Source organism: Aythya fuligula, chromosome 7 (assembly GCF_009819795.1).
Source record: "Aythya fuligula isolate bAytFul2 chromosome 7, bAytFul2.pri, whole genome shotgun sequence".
In the NCBI taxonomy this organism is placed as follows: domain Eukaryota; kingdom Metazoa; phylum Chordata; class Aves; order Anseriformes; family Anatidae; genus Aythya; species Aythya fuligula.
This window is the reverse complement of record NC_045565.1, coordinates 9,204,218-9,223,871: the sequence shown is the minus strand read 5'-3', so window position 1 is coordinate 9,223,871 and position 19,654 is coordinate 9,204,218. Positions and strand designations below refer to the sequence as shown.

At 37.7% G+C, this 19,654-nt stretch overlaps 1 protein-coding gene across 6 annotated transcripts in view; it reads right to left on the bottom strand.

Moving 5' to 3' along the window:
* The window catches only part of LDB3 (LIM domain binding 3), a 120,246-nt gene that overhangs the window by 94,182 nt on the left and 6,410 nt on the right, over window positions 1-19,654 (bottom strand). The gene's annotated exons all lie outside the window — the stretch shown is intronic.

Sequence of the window (19,654 nt, the reverse complement as noted above, 5' to 3'; positions counted from 1 at the left end):
CTTACACTTGAGAATTGTTCTGCAAGGTGCTTCACTTCCATTCCAAAACTGTATTTTTTATCTTTTATTCCTTCCTTGGAAACTGCAGACATTTTTTTTCAGAAGTGCTGGAGTCAGAGGTTGTATTGAGCTACACACGTAGCCACAGTAAGTTTCAAAATTCAGCATGCCCAATTTAGGAATTTTCCTCTCCTGCTCCAGGGCAAATATGCTAATTATGATAATCTGTTTGCATATTTTGTGTTGGAATAGATGTTCACAGGACATCTATTTAGGTCCATGGAAGGAATGCATTCAAGTTAAAAATTTGGCTTAACAATGTTTTCTTTGGCCAAGCAATTTCTGCAGTGGAGCATGTCAAAAGCAACTGGCTTGGAGGAGGCAGCAGGGAAGTTTGTTTGATCAAGAAAATTTCATGAAGTTTGAAGTGGGATGCCTCCCTGTGCCCAGTTTGTCTTTTTATCTTCATCTAGCACTAAATTAATTGCTAAACAATGAATTGTGTAGATGACGAAATAAAAGTTACTTTAATAGGGATTCCTGCTGCTAATAAAACTGTTGCTTGTCTGATACAAATAAGGAATGAAAGGAACATGTGGAAAAACAAGCTAACCCTCCACTTTGATCTCAAATGAAGACTTAGCTAAACTGCAGAACAACGAGCTTCATCATCTTGTTTTGTCAGAAAACAAGCCTCTGAATCGCTAAATTAAAGTGCTGGTTTGGATTGCATAAAGCAAAAATGTCTCTAAAGGAGACAAAAGATTGATGCATTCCCCAATATCAACATGCAGATCTCAGATCCAGCCAGAATTATAACTGATGGTATTATGAAAGTTCTGTTCTACGCAGAGTTATATTTACAGTAATGTTTATCAGAGCTATACACCCATGCACAAACAATCTGTACGCATTTTGGAGTTTTAGTATGTTGTCAGTTTGATCTTAGCCAAGTTTCTCTAAACCCTCTTTAATCAGGAAATTGCTTAGTAAATGACTGGCTCCCACCTCTCCAAGTCTCTCTTTTTCACTTTTGTTTTTTTAATATCCTTCTTTCTCTGGCTGCATCACACTCAGCAAGATTGCTCACTCTTGTGAATCATGTTTGCAGAGAAAATATTTAATAGCTGTCAGCAACAGAGCTTTGATGTGCTCCACATCAAGAACGTGCCAACTGCAACTGCAGTAGAAAACATTTCTCAGAGTGAATATGCACCTATTTAACAATGGGAGGCTTTTACTTCAGATACCAAGAAGTGGAAATAAATTAAAATTAAGATTGCTGGGATGGTAATTGGGCAGCTGGGGAGATTTCTGTGGCACACGAAAGTGCCGAACAGATCTGTATTCATAATCTCTCTTTAGCCAAGGATATGTCTTCTATTTATAGGATTATAAAGCTCTTCAAGAGACTGTAAAATTACATACACATATGATATGGGAGCAACACATACATTTTACATGTAATTGCCTAATGAAGTCTGAAAATCCTCTCACTTTTACTAGACATTTTTAAAATAGGACCACAGATTATGTCCATCTGGTGTTCTCAGCTGGTGACAGGCATTTTCTTCTGACTGGCCTTTCCCTCTGCCTTTTTGTACCATTTCCAAGACTGAAATAATTTTGGCCTCTATATGCTGCTTCCACTTCCAGTGGACCTTCTACACAATTCCAGATAATACCAATGAGTCTTTTGGGTCATACCCAGTCCAGGATACGTGCAAATAAAAATCATTCCTATCCCACACAGTGACATGAGCCTCTTATTATACAGCTAGAAAGCAACAATTCATGTTTCATATTGATGCTATTCTTCAACAGCTATCCAAAGTCAGAGCTTGGAAAAGACAACATTACCAGGTCTTTAGTCCTTACTCACTACTAGCAATAGCATTTTACCAGCAGAATTTTCTTATCAATTTGGAAAGACTCCCAAGGTTGCAGAGGGAAATATTAAATTGAAGTGATAGCTGATATTAAAGCTACATGCATCAGTCACACGAAGATGATGTAAATGCAAACTTAGATTAACCTATTAGTCTGCTGGTAAGACACCAGAAATGTGAGGAAATTCTGTTTTTAAACAGCGAGGCACTGACTGCTCTCTTTCACATATGCACAGTGCCCAGTGTAATGGGGCCCACACCATTCCTGACACTGTTCCTTAGGGCAATGCAAGTATTACAAGCAATAAATGTATTTGAGAGTGAAAAGTAAGGCATCAAACACTATTTTGGGACAAGGACACAGAAGACTAGTATAAAGTTGTCACCTGGGTATTAAAAGGAATTCTTAACAAAATACAAAAAGAAATAAAAAAAAAAAAAAAAAGGAGAAACCAAGACTTTTTTTTTTTTTTTTTTTTTTTTTAAGATCCTGGATGCATCAGAAAAGAGCAAAACTGTCTTTACTCTCCACTTCTCCACTTCAAAACATTATTATTCCTTGCCTAACTCTGCTGCTCTGTGAGAATACCACAGACAAACAGAACTGACATAAAACCACAGATTTCAAGCTCTGTTCTCCTCTGCCCTGCTGTCCAGGCAGTGGTTCTAGCATCTGCTGCAGCCCTCTGAAGAGATGTGCAATGAGTGCAGACCTAAAAGCTCTGCAGACAATAAGGTATTAGTCATATCTCTTGGGAGGCCCCTTATCCTTTTTTTTATCATGCATGACCCTGTAAGAATGTGCAATGTGATAGTTCAGAGAAAAAGCAATAGGCTGACAAGCTGGGCTTTTGCTGGCTGCAACTCAGATATGACACAAAGTCATGCCCATCTTATGTAAAGACTGATAAGAAGGCAGTGTGCTGTTTATACTATGTCAGTGTGTAATTAGAAAGTCTTGTGCTTGCATTAGTAGGTACACTGATAATCATCCCTTAAAAAAAAAAGAATGGAGAACTGAAAGTCCAAATATCAAAAGCAGTTAAATCCTTCTACAGAAGTAAGTGGAAAGAACAGCTTTTGAAACAGCATGACTACAAGTACCTTCCCCAGGTGAGGTGTGAATCAAGCTGGTGTGGAAGTTAGTGAGTCAAGGAGTCTCACGCAGGAAATTAATTCCTTTGTGCATGCTCCTCCTGTGACCACTGCCTGTTTGTTTGGAAGACCAGACAACTTCTGTCTCTCATATTGACAGGCAACAAGAAAATAAAATCCCATTACAAGTAAAGCAAAAGCATTGAAAAAATATTATGGTCCCAATTTGCTATTACTTAGCCCAAAGTTATTCTCTTGAGTGCAAATGCAAGCATTTCAGTTTCTCTGTAGCCCTACACATGACTGCATAGCTGCCTGGAGATGGTAAAGCAGTTTACATTTTCACCTCAGACAAAATACCAACAATTTCTTCTCAAATAACATTTGGAAAACATACCTTTAATTTACAATAGGATTCTGGAAGCTCTTCTGTACCTCTGTTGTTTTAGGATAATGTTTGCTGGTTTTAAGAATATGGAAATAAAACTAAGGATGGTGGACAGCCTGGTGCTTGCGTGCCTTTTCTGTCCCTTACTTTGCTTCTGTTTGAAGAGCACCCTTCCTGCTCTTATCAATAGTAAGAGCTTGAAAGTCCATTTTACCTTTACATTAAAGAAACCGTCTCTAGAGAGTATGGCTGGAGACACTGCAAACTCCACAAGAGAGCAGGCTGGCCCTCCTGCAAAAAGCACACCTTTCACTTTGTGACAGACAGTCCACATCTCCTCCAGTATGTGAGCTGAACACTAAGTACACAGTTTTTGCAATCTTTTGAATAAATGACATGTAAGCTTAAATCACAGAAACTAATGTTTGAAGATCCATATGTTGGCAGAATGCAGAAAACTATTCATGTTAGTAGCAGAAAGACAGGAGAATAGTCCATCAACAGGATCCAACTACATTAATTTGCAGTTCCATTAAGCAACTCCTTGTCAGGACAAACCTATGAAACATGAAGTAATGAAAATAAAAATACATACACAACAGATCTAGGAGAGACTGAATTTCAGATTTCAGAGTTGTACACTTAGCTCAGTGGAATGAAAAGATGTTTACAAAAACTTCTGAAGTAAGTATGAGTTAATATTAAGAAAGTCACTTTTTCTTTTTCCTGAAAAAAATATTTTGTTTTCATTTATAGCTTTGTGTAATAGATATAACAATTCAACTGGGAAACATCCATGTATAGAAAGTACACAAACTCAAATCCAATCATGAAATATAATAATGCCAAAGAGATTGAGGAGTCTGTGAGATTTTACATAGCTATAGACAAAGTATTTGTCAATCCATAACACAGCTATTTCCATAGCAGACAGTCATTGGAACTGTGCTGACAGTAGTAAAGGAAAAAATACTAATCCATTTGTTGCAAGCTTGTTATCTAACCTACAGTAGTATTTTCTGTACTTAGAAATACAACCTTGCATTTCTGAGACTTGACTTAGGAACATTCAGTGTAACAGCATTCATTAATACATCCAACCACTTAGTTGTTCTAAAAAATTCAGTTTCTTTGTATCAGAACTTGTTTTGCCTTGTTAAAAATGAAAGCATTCCCATTCTGTATGAGGCTTGCACTTACACATACATGCCCCTGTTTCATGAAGGGCAGCAATCCAAATTATTACAAGGACTAAATGCTAATTAATTCTCCCTTATGAGTTATGATAAATGATTTCAGGGTAAAGCTATACATTTTCCAAAGGGGCTTTATCACAGCTATGTTGACAGGACTTTCAGTATGGTGGTATGCTCAGTACTACCTTGAAGTAGCTGAAGTATGTGCCACAGCAGGTGCCACAAGTAGAATATAGATTTGCTTTGACATTAGAACACAGGGTATACAGTGAGTGCAGAATTGTTTTATGGGTTTCAAAAGCATATGTCATGAATGGTTTGGAAAAGCTGAGCCTTTGGGGTACAGCATTAGAGTCAAAGCTAAGCTAATTCGAAGAAATCTTGCCTCATTATGGTAAGAGCTGTTTGTACTTTATGACTACTAGGATATCTGCTATTAAAGAAACATTTTGCCCTCTAAAGCAAAAGCTTGCTGAAATAAGACCGAAGTATTAAAACACTGTTGGAGCTTTAAAGGATACATTTCTGCCACAGAATTGCAAAAATTAAATATACGTTTATTACACAAAATGTAAAAACATCAGCATTTCACATTTTTGATAATGATGTCTTGATAAAAAATTCATCTTTAATTTTTGCACCAACTCCCAGTGTCATGGGACACTGGTCATCAATGATAGTCCTAGTCATTCAGTTATGAAGTGGCATAATACATGACATCTTTTACCAACAAAAAGATCTCTCTGTATCTACGACTTCGTGTGTCCATAACCTAGACTGATCAATTCCCTCTAACAAAGTATATGTGGAGCACCTCCTTGTTAGCTATAGTTATACCTCCCTGCTGACACATACACTTCCTACAACCACAAACACACATATGCTCCTCCACTTTTCATCATCATTTGGAAACTTTCAATAATATTGTGATCTGTGCAACAAAGCTTTATAAAAATTTCTTTCTAGCTTCTAACAATTTTGGCCTTTGTAATGGCACTCTACAAAGATGTTGATGATTCCGTTCCTGGTAAAACCATCTCGTTTTCATTTTCACAAATTACTACTGACCTTTCTTGGGCCATCTGCAAAATAAGTTTATTGCCTTACCTATGAATTAAGGTCAAGGATAACCTGCAAAAACTGAAATGAAATATTTAACCAGTCTGCTCGATAGCCAGCTTATAGACGTGAGGTACACCAAAACTTTAGCTAAAATTAAAGATGTGTGAAAAATAATGGAAACATCCCAAATGCCACAAGGAAAGCAGCCTACGCAGTGTATGTATTTCCTAGATTAACCTTAAGATAAATATATATAGAGAGAGACAGAAAACCTCGAGCCTAGCTCTTAGATTAAAACTTTTCAAGCTAGATTTTCAGATATTAGAAAAAAAAAAAAAAAGCATATTCCATGGTGCTCAGTATCCTTAATGGAGTGATGTTGGCTTAAACCAGGTTAAAAAAAAAATATTATTCTTATTTTAGGGAATGTAGCATTTCTCTTGCAGAAATAATTTTATTTTTACATTAAATCATATTTTTTCCCCAACCTCCTTTTAACACAAGTGACTGAGGAGTATTGTCCTTCAACTCTGAAGGGTCTTTACAAATATATTTCCCCTGTAACTTCATAGAACTAGTGGAATTATACCAGGAATAAATACATTCCAGTATCTTCAGTTACTCTGTTTGGAAACCAGTCATTTGCCTGACCTTCAGTGCAATGCTAAAAACAGAGTTTGTCTGTCATCGAGAGCCAGTGAGATTTCAGATAAAACAGAAGTCATGGCTCCTGCAATGAAATTCCAGAAGTGTCTATCAAAAGAAAAGCTTGCCAACAATAGCATCTCACTCAGTCCATACTTCTATACTCTTATCAAAGTAAGAAAAAAAGAGGAGATCTGACATTTGGAATTGGGCAGAGACAGTAGCATTCCTTAGTATGTGAATCCAAAAGGATTCTTTAATTATAATAGCTTTGGTTCTCTAAGGGTCCAATCATTTCTCACAATTCTCAGAAGTGTGTCCCCGTCCCCCCCCCCCCCCCGTTCAAAATATTCAAAGTGAAATATCACTTATTAGACCATATGGAGAACTGCTCTTCTCACTGCCAACCCAAGAACCACTATAAAATAACATACAGATCAACACAAAATCTTTGTTCTAAGCCCCAGCATAAAAAAAGTGAGCAAGCACTGAAGTGGAAAACAGGACTCTTTGTTCTCCAGGCATCCTTGTTTAAATTAAAATAGATGACTCTTGTGTTTATTAGAATACGAGGCTTTCTTACAGCAGGGTAGGTGCCAGGTACAGCTTGAACTTTCTTCCTCGTGGCCCTATGCCAGCATATAGGCTTAAAGCCTTCTCTCCTTTTTCAGACCTGACCCTCTCATTTCTCTTGACACCACTCAATCCAAACTTAAACCTCAACATACTGTCCCACACCTAGCAGGATATTACAGAATGGTTTGAAGGTGAAAGATTTGTAAAACACAAGTCACCAGAGTAATTTCCATGTTTTCTAGGTATCTGTTAGTACACACATACCTTGTTTACAACCTCACTACCTTGGAATAAGTTTAAGTTCCAATCTTCGTCCAGCCTTACAGTTTCTTCTTACTTAGGTCTGCACTAACAGGACATAACCATGCTTATGGATGGGAGTGGGTTGGAGGGAAGAAGCCAGCAAAAAGGTTACCATGTCATCCTTAACGTCGTGTGCTTGTATCACAAAACTGGCACTGTATATTTTAATCCAAAACCACAGACCTGTCCTAGTCTCTCTCTCACTAGTCTCTGCAATGAAAATTAGCCATGAAAATATAAAATGGAAGTGTCAGAGGTAAGAACAGAAAGGAAAAAGACAATGTCAAGACAATGTCAGGGCTCACAGAAAGTGAACAGAATAGTTCAAGGCTAAATAGTGATTAAGAATCATATTATCAATTTTTAAGAAGAGCTTACAGACAGCGCTCCTTAAAGGTGATGTTGTGGCCCTCTCCCGTTAACTAACTGAGAATTTTAACAGTGCAACCTATTTGCAACACAAAGTGAGGCAAATCACTAGAGAAATACTATCAAGAGACACAACCGAACCAATGGCTCTTTGCTTGTGCTGTCACAGCAGTGCCCCACTCTGACAAGTTCAGAGCCTGTTGGACAGGCTTTGTAAATTCATCTGATGGCCATAAAAACTATTGTCTAACTAGGCAAAGCAGACAAAAAGACTAGAAAAAGAAACAATGCGCTAGAGCTAGGAGACAAATCCAAGTCTCAGGTGTCACTGAATGTTAAATGAATTAAACTGGACAAAGTAAAAAGACACCATCAGCACAGCCTAGATTTTTACTGATTCTGGTAGCACAGCAAAATAAATTGGACAAAATGGAAGTGATGGTGTGACAACTGATAAGGGGAAGGGTATGTGTGTATGTATATGTACATACATATATATATATAAATCATGGGGTGTCTGTTCAACACCCACATTTAAAAATAAAGCATGAGAGATTTTTCTATAGGCCACTTGTATCCAGACATATACACAAATCATATGCAGCATATATTCAGAAGAAGACATAGAGAGAATATTTCTTGTGTACCAGCCCAAAATATAGAACTAAACTCAACTAAAAATACACCAAGGACACTGAAAATCACCATCTTCATCTATTCTCATGATGTGTTATCTTTGTAAACTAACATGCTATTATTTGATCTCCTTGTATTAAAACAAAACAAATGAAAATAGGGATGTGGAGTGTTTAATATTATGGAATCATTAAAATACATGAAAATATTCAAATAAATATTGGGAAATTATTTGATGTTTCAACTTTACCTCAAGGTGGTCACCACCAGCTATTGGTTGGCGAGTCAGGATTCAGGCAGAAAAATGGTTTTAGTTTACGACACGCTGAGTAAACTATTTTTTACTGAGTATCACATTAATGTAACCATAGCATCAGTGGGAGGATACGAACAGAATATGGCATACACGCTCCTCTTTTTTCAGAGAGGTTTTGGGAATTTAGTTTTTTGTTGTTGTTGTTTCTTTGTTTTCTTGATAATCCTTGATCCATATTTCATTATTATAAAAATAGGTGAACTGCAGCAGAAAAAGATAATCCTTTAAAGAGTTCTTCCTATACTACCTCTTTTTGCAGAATTAATAGGCACTAAGACACTGTCGTATCAGGGAGGATATATGGACCAGCCATTACTCTCAGACGCAGCAAAGAACAGGCATTGTAGGAGACGATTAAAACTAAGGACTGCTGACCTTCAAGCCAGCACATTCATTGTAAATGTTCTAGAATTAAATGCCAAAAAATAAAGTTTTTTCCTAACCTGTTTTTCTACACATTGAACAAGGATGCTTACCAATCAGCTACCTGACATGAGACCTTCCTTGGCCTCCTAACACTGGAAACACATTTAATGTTGGGATCCAATATAATATTTTCCAAGACCAGTGGAGGAGGATCAAGACTAAATTTAGTACAAAAGGGTAATGTTATTTACAAGTCCTCTTAGCAAAGCTTTCCTCAGAAATAATTAACTGAAAGTCCAGTTAACATGAGGCAAATCATTTTAAGTGGTAAATTGTTTTACAACTGCTCCTTTGTCCTGTTTCCTGGCAACATTGAGTTTTATTAAAACAAAAAAAAAGTTACAGAATAAATTAATAATTGAGGTAAATGCTCATTGTGGCAAGAGAAAGAGACATATCACAGCAAGAAACAGATCCAGTTCTGAGTTCCAGAACTTCCCCATGGGAAGGATCAGCATCTCGCACTGTACTTATAAAATATAATACTATAATACTGTACCAGAGTGTCCTGCCTCCTTTCCAGGTTGTCTTTAGGACACATGAACTCCAGGGAATTGTGGGTGGAGTGTATGAAAGATCTTATTGCAGCTGCTTGTACTGCACCTGTTCAAGGGATAAATAAAGCAGCTAAGTTCTAGTTTTGGTTTCATTCGCTGACAGTCGCTTGATGCGGAAAGAAATGATATACCACCTCCTCATCTTGTCAATCATTCGGCAAATATGTATTCAATATTGTGGAAATGATGAATTTTCCCCAGAATGTTCCCACAAGCATGGATAAGCTCTCTGACAAGTCACATACACATAGGGAAAAACTTATGGCTCTTTGCTCCATACTCTTCCAGACAATAACCCTGTTCACATAAATTATTAATCCTGCAACCTCATCCTATTTTTACTGGGAAAGGGATTAGAATTAGGTCTATATGAAACCACAATTAAAACTGAATTAATTCAAATTCTCTGGAGTTTATGAAAAGTTTATTCTGTTGTCCCCTGCCCCCTGCCCTCCCTCTCCTCCCCCCCTCTTATTTATGTCTGATTTCCAATGCTTGAAGCATAATATTATACTGTGTAAAAGAAGAAATATGCTAGATCTTTACGTGTTGAAGATCCAGACCTTTTTTATATGAGTCATTGGGGTCTTTCCACTGACACTGGGGACACAGATGTGCATCTTCACAGGGCACATTTTCCACAAAAGCTTCAGGACAGATTTTTTTTTTTTTTTTTTAAATCTATTTTGCTTGCTTGCATATTTCTTTAGGTCTCCTAAAGAAAGATTTCTAGAAACACAATCAAGTGGATTATGTTAGCCTCAGAAGACACAACACAGGTTGAGAAAAAAGAAGCATGTTCCCATATTGGGAAACTTAACTGTGTTTTACCACTAAAAAAAGGTGGAAATGTTCATAATGGCCACCCATTAGTATTTTTCAGGAAAAGAAACATGTCCTACTACCCACATTCAGCAGATTTTCTTCAGAGAAAAGGTTGTAGATAGCAATCTGAAGCTGTGTCTTATAGGGTCAGAAAGTGAAGCTCTGCAGAAATGTAGCAAAAGAAGGAAATTGCTGATGAGCAGGACAAAAACATTAGACTGTGGTCCATAGGACGCGGTTGTAAAAGGAGGAAAGGGTCTTCCAAAAATTTTCCATGGCAATACACTTCACTCTAAACACAGAAATGATACTGAGATTAGCTACAGCTTGGGTTCCCCAGCGCAGGGTAACAGACTATTTAACACAGCAACGCGTGTAATCAGAGAAACAGGAAACCCAACAGCTACACAAACAGCACTTGTTAGCCTCCATAAGGTACCCTTTTTAACTAACTTCTTCCTGTATTGTTTCAACCAGAATATTCTTTCCATCTTCCCCTTTGGTCTTCCATGAGAAGTTATAACACCTTGTGGAAGGATCTGAGATTTTCAGTTTCCAAATGCAGTCTTCATTTCCTTGCTCCTCCACTCAGTGTGCACTAAATTTAAACATCACTGAAAGCTGGAAGCAAAAAAAAGATGGCAGACCCCGATGAGGGAGAATGTATGGGGCAGAGCAAGGAAAGGCAGGCACAGGAGGCAGCCCACTGCAGCCTTCTAAGTGTACAGAAGCAGGAGGCAGCACAGTGCCATCCCACATGGAGCAAGGATGAGTGCCAAGAGACAATGTTAGGGCTCTCCCACAGGACCACAGGCCACAACAATATCAGTACTTGTCCTTGCAGTCATCTAAGGCTTCTGAGAAGAGATTGCTGTTCAGATGGGTTTGGTTTGTTGTTGCTCAAGAAAACAGCAACGCTTGCAGACTTTTGACCACTTCTTGTCATCAAGAAAGCAAACAAGTAAAAGTGAAATCTTATTTGCCCCATCTCATATAGCTGGCCAAAGGACTTGATCTTAAATAATTTGTTAGATCAGTTAAGCAAACAAGTGAGACAAGAATCTTCTAGACAGAAAAGTAATTTTGACAGTAGGGCAGGAGTGTATTTGTACTTTGCAACTCCTGACAAAAAAAAAATCATCAGGAAGACTGTCCATTTATTTCCTAGAGTAGGTAATTTTAGCCAACTCCGATAAAAGAGAACATCTTGTTTTGGCTGTCTATTTCTTTTTTAAACACCTGCTATAGTACCAACTGCCCTTGGCCATTTTTGAACTAGCTATGACTAGGTAAGGAGAGAATGCTGACATTCTCAAATAGAGCAGGACAGTCCCAGTGAACCTCAGGATCAAGAAAAGGCAGCCCAAATTCACCCTAATACCAGAGCATTCTGATTTGGCACTATGTACCAGAATCTGGGGTTACATGTAGTATTTTTGGAATTTTGGATACCATGTCCCATTCCAGAAGCTTGAGGTAAATGTAGCAATCGTTCCAAATCAAAATAGCTTCCTAAGTTACAGGATGCTTTAAATATAGAATGAGAGTCCCACAGAAGCTTCTGAAAAGCATGTATGCCACCCTAACCAGGTATAGTAAGTACTACGATGCCTTACAGTGGTTTTTTTTTTTCATGCCACAAAGATGAAATGCCACCAACACTGGCTTTAAATTGAATAGCCATAAATTGTTTAAAGTGTGTGTCCTTGAACTAGTTACCTCTAGTGAGAATAAGGGTTTGTGCCTTTAGTAACAAGTATGGCTAACCAAGAGCAGCAAGTGAGGGAGCCAAAATAGCCCAGCAGCTGGAATTTGGACTCTAAGCAAGGGAAAGGAGGAGGTATGGTGCCAGCACATGAAAGGCTGAGTTCCCCCTAATCCTCAGCTGCCATTGCTACAAATCAAGTGTATTTAGAAGGATTTTGGAGAAAGGTTAAAACCTATTTATTCAGAGTCCAGGCACTAGACACCTGTGACATAGATAATCACAACTCCAGCTACGCACGTGGGAGGTGCAGAAAGTAACTCTACCCTATCCAGGGGATTTGCATGCCTTGAAGACATTTGACCCATTACATCTTCCTAAAAGAAGAGCAAGAGCTCACTGACTTTCTGGAAAAATGGCTGTTAGCCACTGTGAGCAAAAAGAAGAGTCATCTTGTAGTAAACATGTTCAAGATGTCATCTGGAGACATTTGTAAGCTGGAAACTGATTATTTTCAGGTTGCCTACTTCCAGAAACAGAGTGCTTACAGTCAAAGTGACTGGAAAAATTATGTTACATGTATTTCTTCCCCCTATAATTAAGAGCTGATTGCTCTTGTTCCCCAAAGTCTCTCAGAAGAATATAGAAACAGCTTCACACTTGAGGGAAAATTATACTTTTCGTGGACCCAGAAAGGAGACTATTTAGGACTGTTCCCAAAGAACACGTAACAGGAGAGCTGGACTAAGCTTCTGGGCCATCCTCAGGCTGGCAACTCATTTGATCAAGCTTTCATTTTGCTGAGCTGCTATTGTAACTTAAGGGCTTAATTAACATTCATAATTCTTTCCTCATCATCTATACAGCACATTTTGATGGATTATACTTGTTTGTTTTTTAATATACCATATTATGTAAATCATGGGTCAACACAATGTGACTGAACAGCACATTTGTTGACATCCTTGTCCTCACTCTGTACTGGCAAGAATTCAATTCTTTATGAACTCCTATTTAGTTAAATATTATAGCATACCTTTATAAAGTTTTTTTTTTAAAGGATTTAAGAAATTTGACAATTTTAACAAGAAGCCTATTCTGAAATTTCATTCTCATGTAACTTTTTTATTAAGACTTTAATTACAGTAGTACTAGAAAAAACAGCCCTTTCACATGCAGTATAAGCCATTCTTTTCAATTAGCATTATTCATTTTAAAGCATGCATAGCTGACATTGTCAGACACAGTTTAAAATTAATTATTTCCGTAAGACTTACAAGTATTGATTTTTGTCACACTCAGCAAAAGTTTCCCTCCTTCTCTCTTTCTCATGATCTTCAATGGGGATTAATAACTTACCAGCACACTGAGCAGCCACTTCTTTCTGCAGCAAAACCCAGTGAACAAAGAAGAGCACTATCTCATATTACACTGGACATCATTTAATGTTACTTTATAAAACGGTGGCATCTGAGGTAGTTATGTACAGAAACTTCTAGTTATATACAAAATAAATCATCCATATCAAATAGTGGGCTGGAGCTAGCTGAGGATACAATCAATGCTAAATTATAATGAAGACCTTTCCATTTAACACACTGCTTTAGTACTTCAAAGGCTACTGAAGGCTTTTTACAGTTATATAAAAACTGGATTTAAAAAAATAAGGTACTCTTCACACTCCTAATTAGACAACAAGAGTGACCAGATGAGAACTGCTGATGCTAGTATAGAAAGTTAATGCTAACATATTGGCAGAACAAATTTCACTCTGTGTCACACTGGCTGGAGAACACTTGGCAATAATGATTCAGAATGGAGCTAATGACAGTGCTATCTGCTGTGTTATGGAAAACTGCCATTTGCTGGGTTCAAATATCTCACACTAACAAAAAGTATCACCTAAAAAAAAAGTGTTCAGCAGCTTTAAATACATAATTTAATGGTTACCTCCTGTTGCGTTTTCTGGTTCTAAAGGATCTACAAAATTATGTTCATTATTAGTTAAGTGAATTTGACAATTTCTTGAAATACTACATCAACGATATTCACAACTAAATTAACTCTAACCCAAAGGCGGAGGAATTTGTCACACCAGAATACCCAGTTGCCAGGGAACACTTAAATGTTAAAACAAGATAAAAAGCAACAAAACTCATTTGAATTGTGGACTTGTTAGGTTCATTAGGTTAAGAAAACTCCTCCTCTTCCATAAAGAGGAAATAAAATAACTATCGTTATCCCCACTCTTGAGCTTCTCAGTTTGTTAGCATTTTGGGGCCCAAGTTTCTTAACACACTTAACATTATGTTTCCTATTCCAGGGAAAGGTTATGTTTTCCTTTCTTACAGGAAAAAGCCGAAAAGTCGCTATGGAATTTATTTATTTTTTTCCTCTCCATCAAGAAATAGTGACTGTATTTATGACCAAGTTAGTAATTGCATAGATTCTATTCAGTCTAGTTATTTCATACACTGAACTTTCCTACAGATAATGCCACACCAGCACTGGTGATTCAGACACAGCCGCAACACAAAGAGAACAGCTGCATTTGGCAGGTCAAAAAGAAAGGGCTTCAAACCCACTGGTTATATATTATGTCAGAACAATGAGAGCAGCAGGTTTTATTATGTAACATCCTTTAAGCTAGTACTTCAGCTATTACAGGCCATTATTCGTATTTATCTGGCCTACATTCTAACAGGGCTAAATGTGTCCCCTGAAATTCAGAACAGACAGAATTGAGAAACAGAACCTTAAATAGAGCTATGCATAATGTCTGCAGAGATGCTTTGTGGAGTACATAATACTATTTATATACTCCTGGCTTTCAGCAACAAACTAAGTATTTAGTATTACTTTAATTGCACAAAAACAGGTAAGAGAGGCTGCCTTTTGTTCCATACACATCCCTGCTTTAAAGGAAAAATCATTAGACCAAGAGCTGCCGTTAGTTCCATACCCTTCCTGAAAGTTACTTGAATATAATACACATTCAAATCACATTGCATCATGATGCTGAGATTTCAGTAAAGACTCTTCCACTGGAAATCCTGAGTTTAAGGATGCAACAATAAGCCGTGTGGATTTTTCAGAGTGTTTTCTGAAAGGAAGATACCAAAATCTTCTTACTTACATCGTGATTGCTTACCCAGAGGGGAAAAGAGGACATCTTACAATGAAACTGCTTTGTGTCCTCCCCAAAAAATCATGTTGGTTAAAAAACAAACCTTCGCATAAGTTAGCTGGCAGCTTACATGAAACATCCATTGTGATTACTCCTCAGACCTTGCAGGGTATTTGTGGTCAGGATAAGGAAAGTTGTGTACCTTAGAATATCTACTGCCCTACCTCCCAGAGGACCAGAACAGCCAGCTTTAAATCTCTGCTCTGCTTTATTCAGAGCGGAGCCTTGAATGGAGAGCCCAGTACCCAGGAATGTTCTGATCCCCAGGCCCCTGAACCCATGGTATTTATTGGGCCAGAGAAACAGAATACAGCTATAGCATTAGCTCTTTCCCTCCTAGTACAATACAGATCTGCCACTTATGCTTGATGAGAGATGCAACCATATCAAACAACTGCCCTTTATAGCGTATTGTCACTCACAGCGTGGATGCTGACTACTGCAATACCTCAGATAAACAGTACCAAACCAGGGGTTTTAGGAGTTACTTGTAGAGTTAAGGCTCACCGAAATGCAATCATTTCCAATAACTGTGGCTGTAAACACACCATAATTGGATTGCAATAGTTGGAGAGCATCAAGTAACTAGTGCTCTCTCATGTTACCAACACATCTGTACATCCAACAAATGACTATGCATAATAAAAGTCAGAATTGTATGACTTTGCATGGGATGACTGGATCATTCAGGAAGTGATCTAAAAGTTACAGATCATCTCAAAGAAATATTGATGCCCACAAAATAGGTATTGTGTTACAGATAAGAAAATTTTGGAGTGGTCTTCAAAGCTGCGCTGGAAGCACTTCATTTCCCTGTCACAAGGAACTATTTGAAGTTAAACTGTAGAAGACAGGAAGAATGTGAAACCATCTGTGCTAAGAAGTTACCACAGCTTATCGAGCCGTAAGACAGTCTTTATATTCAAGTCCAATGACTTAGTCCTACTCTCAGAAGTTGATTCAAAGTCATTTGAGATTTTTTGGGAAAAAAGGGGAAACATCTCTATTCATCAGGAGTTAGAAAGGAAGGCTTTTAGAAGACAAGACTTACCTGTTAGCTTTACAGAATATCAACGATTTTAAATACTAATCAGTGGCTTTGGGGATTGTGAAGGACTTCACATTTGGAGATGAAACAAAGACTTGGAGTTCTGGCTCTAGAACAGTAACTGCTCAGTGATTAGATTCACCACACATGGCTGCTTAACACGTGACATGGACTCAGTGTTTGAAATGAGCTTGTTAAATGTCCTTAGTTCAATCAATGCAGGTACAGCTCACTCTTCTGATTGTAATATATATTCACCACATGGCTATCCAAATGACAGCAGCAGAATGCTTCCTGCTTGCACCTGAGGTTTCCCTGCCTTCAAGCACAGAATAAAAAAGCCAAGGAGGAATCCTTTTGCCCATCACTTGCCTGTTGTAAGGCACTGATACCTGACACGTAATAAAGCAAATGGGAGTACAGAATAAATATTATCACATAGTTCCTTGAAGGAAAAGCAGTCACAATGAAAGGATGACATATGTATTCTAGGGAATGGAGGAAAGACAGGACATAATCAGGAAAAGGTGCTAGTAAAAGCATCTTTTTAAGAAGGCTTTTCCTATTTGTGTTTCCCATTTCTCCTCATTGCACTTACATCACGGCCAGATTCCAACTACTTCTTAACTTAACAGAATAAAGCCAAAATAGTTCTCTTACATTTTGTTTAAACATTGTCTCCTTTGGTATCAGGTTCTGATACTCATTTGGAACCCAGGCAACATTAAAAAAATCCTCTCTATTAGGAAACAAAAAACTGACTGGACAATCACAGTAAATGTACCAATCATAAGCTACTGCATTGTTTTGGGCGATATTTCTGCATACCTTTCGGCTCATTGCATCACCTGCAAGCCAGTCTGTCTTACTAGAAAAGTTTGCTGTTATTCACAAATACACAAAGAGATTCTGCTGTCATATCTATCCATGTATAATCACGCCACCTTAGGTAACACTGCAATACAGCACTTGAACTATACTTAAAAGCCTTCTTAGGCAGGATTAGGTCTATAAAATTAATTCTGCTCGCTTCAGACAGTTCATGCCAGCAGTAGGAGAAAATAAACTGCTTTGTTGCCCACATTAATTTTGGAAGACCAGATTTGCACATATGACCAGGCCACCTGTGTCAGCTCTTAGAGGTGCCAACAACCTGCAAGTCTCATTCACTTCAGTAGGAGTGACAGATGCTCAGCTTCACTAAGAGTCACTAAGAATAGCCACTAAGAATAGCACTAAGGTGCTATTCTCCTACCTCTGGTACCTGCCCATTACATCTGATGAAATAATCTGTTCTAGAGGGTAGGATGGCTTCTGGGGTGGAGACTAGAAAAATATCTTTAAAGTCTTCCCAGATTATTTTCTGATTCCATTGTTAAAGGAGTGTGAAAACTGCAGAGTGACCTTAACTCTTCTCCACTTGTTTTTGACTCCTCTCTCCTCATGAATACCTTGGAAATTTAAGCAGTTTTTCTTTCCCCATAAGACAGCAATTATGATTGAGTACAAAGCTCATCTCACTTATGACTGTAAATTGCTGATAATGGGAATATCTGATCTATTTGAAGATATACTCATGTAAAAGATGATAATGTCCTTAAAACGTCTATTTTTTCTTTGGCAAAAGCCATGTCTAACACTGTGTTCCAATTAAAAATATCACAACTCGCTCCTACTCCAGCCCTCCCTAAAAGAAGCTATGTTCATTCCTGCATGCCTGCTTTTTCCCTAAGGCAGGCTACAAAACCCAATCTGAGCCAAAAGCAATCCTCTCAGCTAAGAACTGGGCCTCACCGAGGAAGATTTCACAACATTTTAACATTAACAATTTCAAAAGATTTTAACAGTGCTTTCTGATACTTCTATTGCTAGAAATTCATCCAGCTGTGTGAAAAGGTAATTCCGCCCCACCCCTGTGAATCCCACCATTGCAGTTCCACTCCTGCTCATCACACGATTCTCAAAGGCCCCAGCAGAATCACATCGCCTTCAGGCACAAGAAGCGTACCTTATGAGATCATAACCTGTGACAATGGACTCGCTTTGAAAGAACTGTCTTTTCATTTCTGCAAGTGTAAGTGCCATAGCCCCAGATGTTGAATAGCAGACTCTGTGACTGAATTACTTATAAAAAAATATCAACACCTTACAGTGCAGGCTGCAAAATGTTATGAAAATGCCTACAGAAGTATGTTGGTACCTCTCCGTACTTAATTTGGGTGCAATAAAGAAATACCAAAACTATTTACCAAATACCAAAAATCTTAGTGAAATTTATACAAGCGTACGAAGTAGATTTATTTTTTTGTAGGCTCTTTTTTTTTTTTTTTTTTTTTTTTTTGTGTGGCATTACAACACAGAACAGCTTCCTTTTCAATTACTGAAGAAAGACTGCTTTTGCAAAAGCGTTTATGAAATGGTCATCTCATTATAGGACTTAGTGTTAAGGTAAATATGTCTCTATGGAGAAAGGAATATTGTATATTAGAGTAAGGGAGATCAAATAAGACAGAGCTTTACAGTTTAAATATGAAATAGGATAGTTAAGGTTGCAGAAGCTCACAGATGACTCTGAATCACAATTGCTGCAGGGATCTCAGTTTGGTACCTACAACTCAACAGACTAGTTGTTTCATTATGAAAAAAAAACTTTTCAAAGCAGTGTAGGTGGCTCCCCCCCACTGGAGCAGACCATTTGTTTGCATTCTATTTGTTTATCTGATTAAATCATTCTGGTATTCCTTTTAAACACTGTTATGTAAGTAACCTCTCTTGTCATTGCTCTGCAAAATAAGCCTTCTGCAGGTGGTCTGCGGAAGAACAAAGACATCTCTAAAAGATCTAAACATTCTGGAATAGATTTGAGACTGACAAAAAAGAAGGAAGCTGTAGGAAGCAGCATAAAGCAGGTATCTCCCAAACCAGAAGTTACAAAGAACTATCTAGCTTGGTCAGAAAATAGTAAAGGGAATGATTTTGAATTTCTTTACAGTGACCCGCAGTTTAAAAAATAAATAAATTTAAGAAACCAATTTATTGGTGGTGGAGGTGGGAGGAAGAGATGGCTAGAAAATAAATGGGCTAATCTATAATCAACATGAGGTAATTAATTATTAAGTCACATGCTGTTTATCAGCTACAAGTGGAAGGCTTCTGCATAATTTAAGTCTGCATTTTAAGCACTATCTTCTGCTTGATGTGCCTAATTTTCATGGACATATATCCTTATCTTTGCCCACTTTGAACAGACCTAGACTTTACATATTGACAAGCAGTTACATAATTACTTTCTAGAAGTACTATTTTGTATTCCCATTCATAGTTGTTCTACTCTCTTCCCCCAAAACAGCACCAGCGAGGCTCCTGTCAGTAGAAAAAGAGACAACACCATACAAAATAGAACTGGAAGCTCATGTAAAAGGAGACAGCAT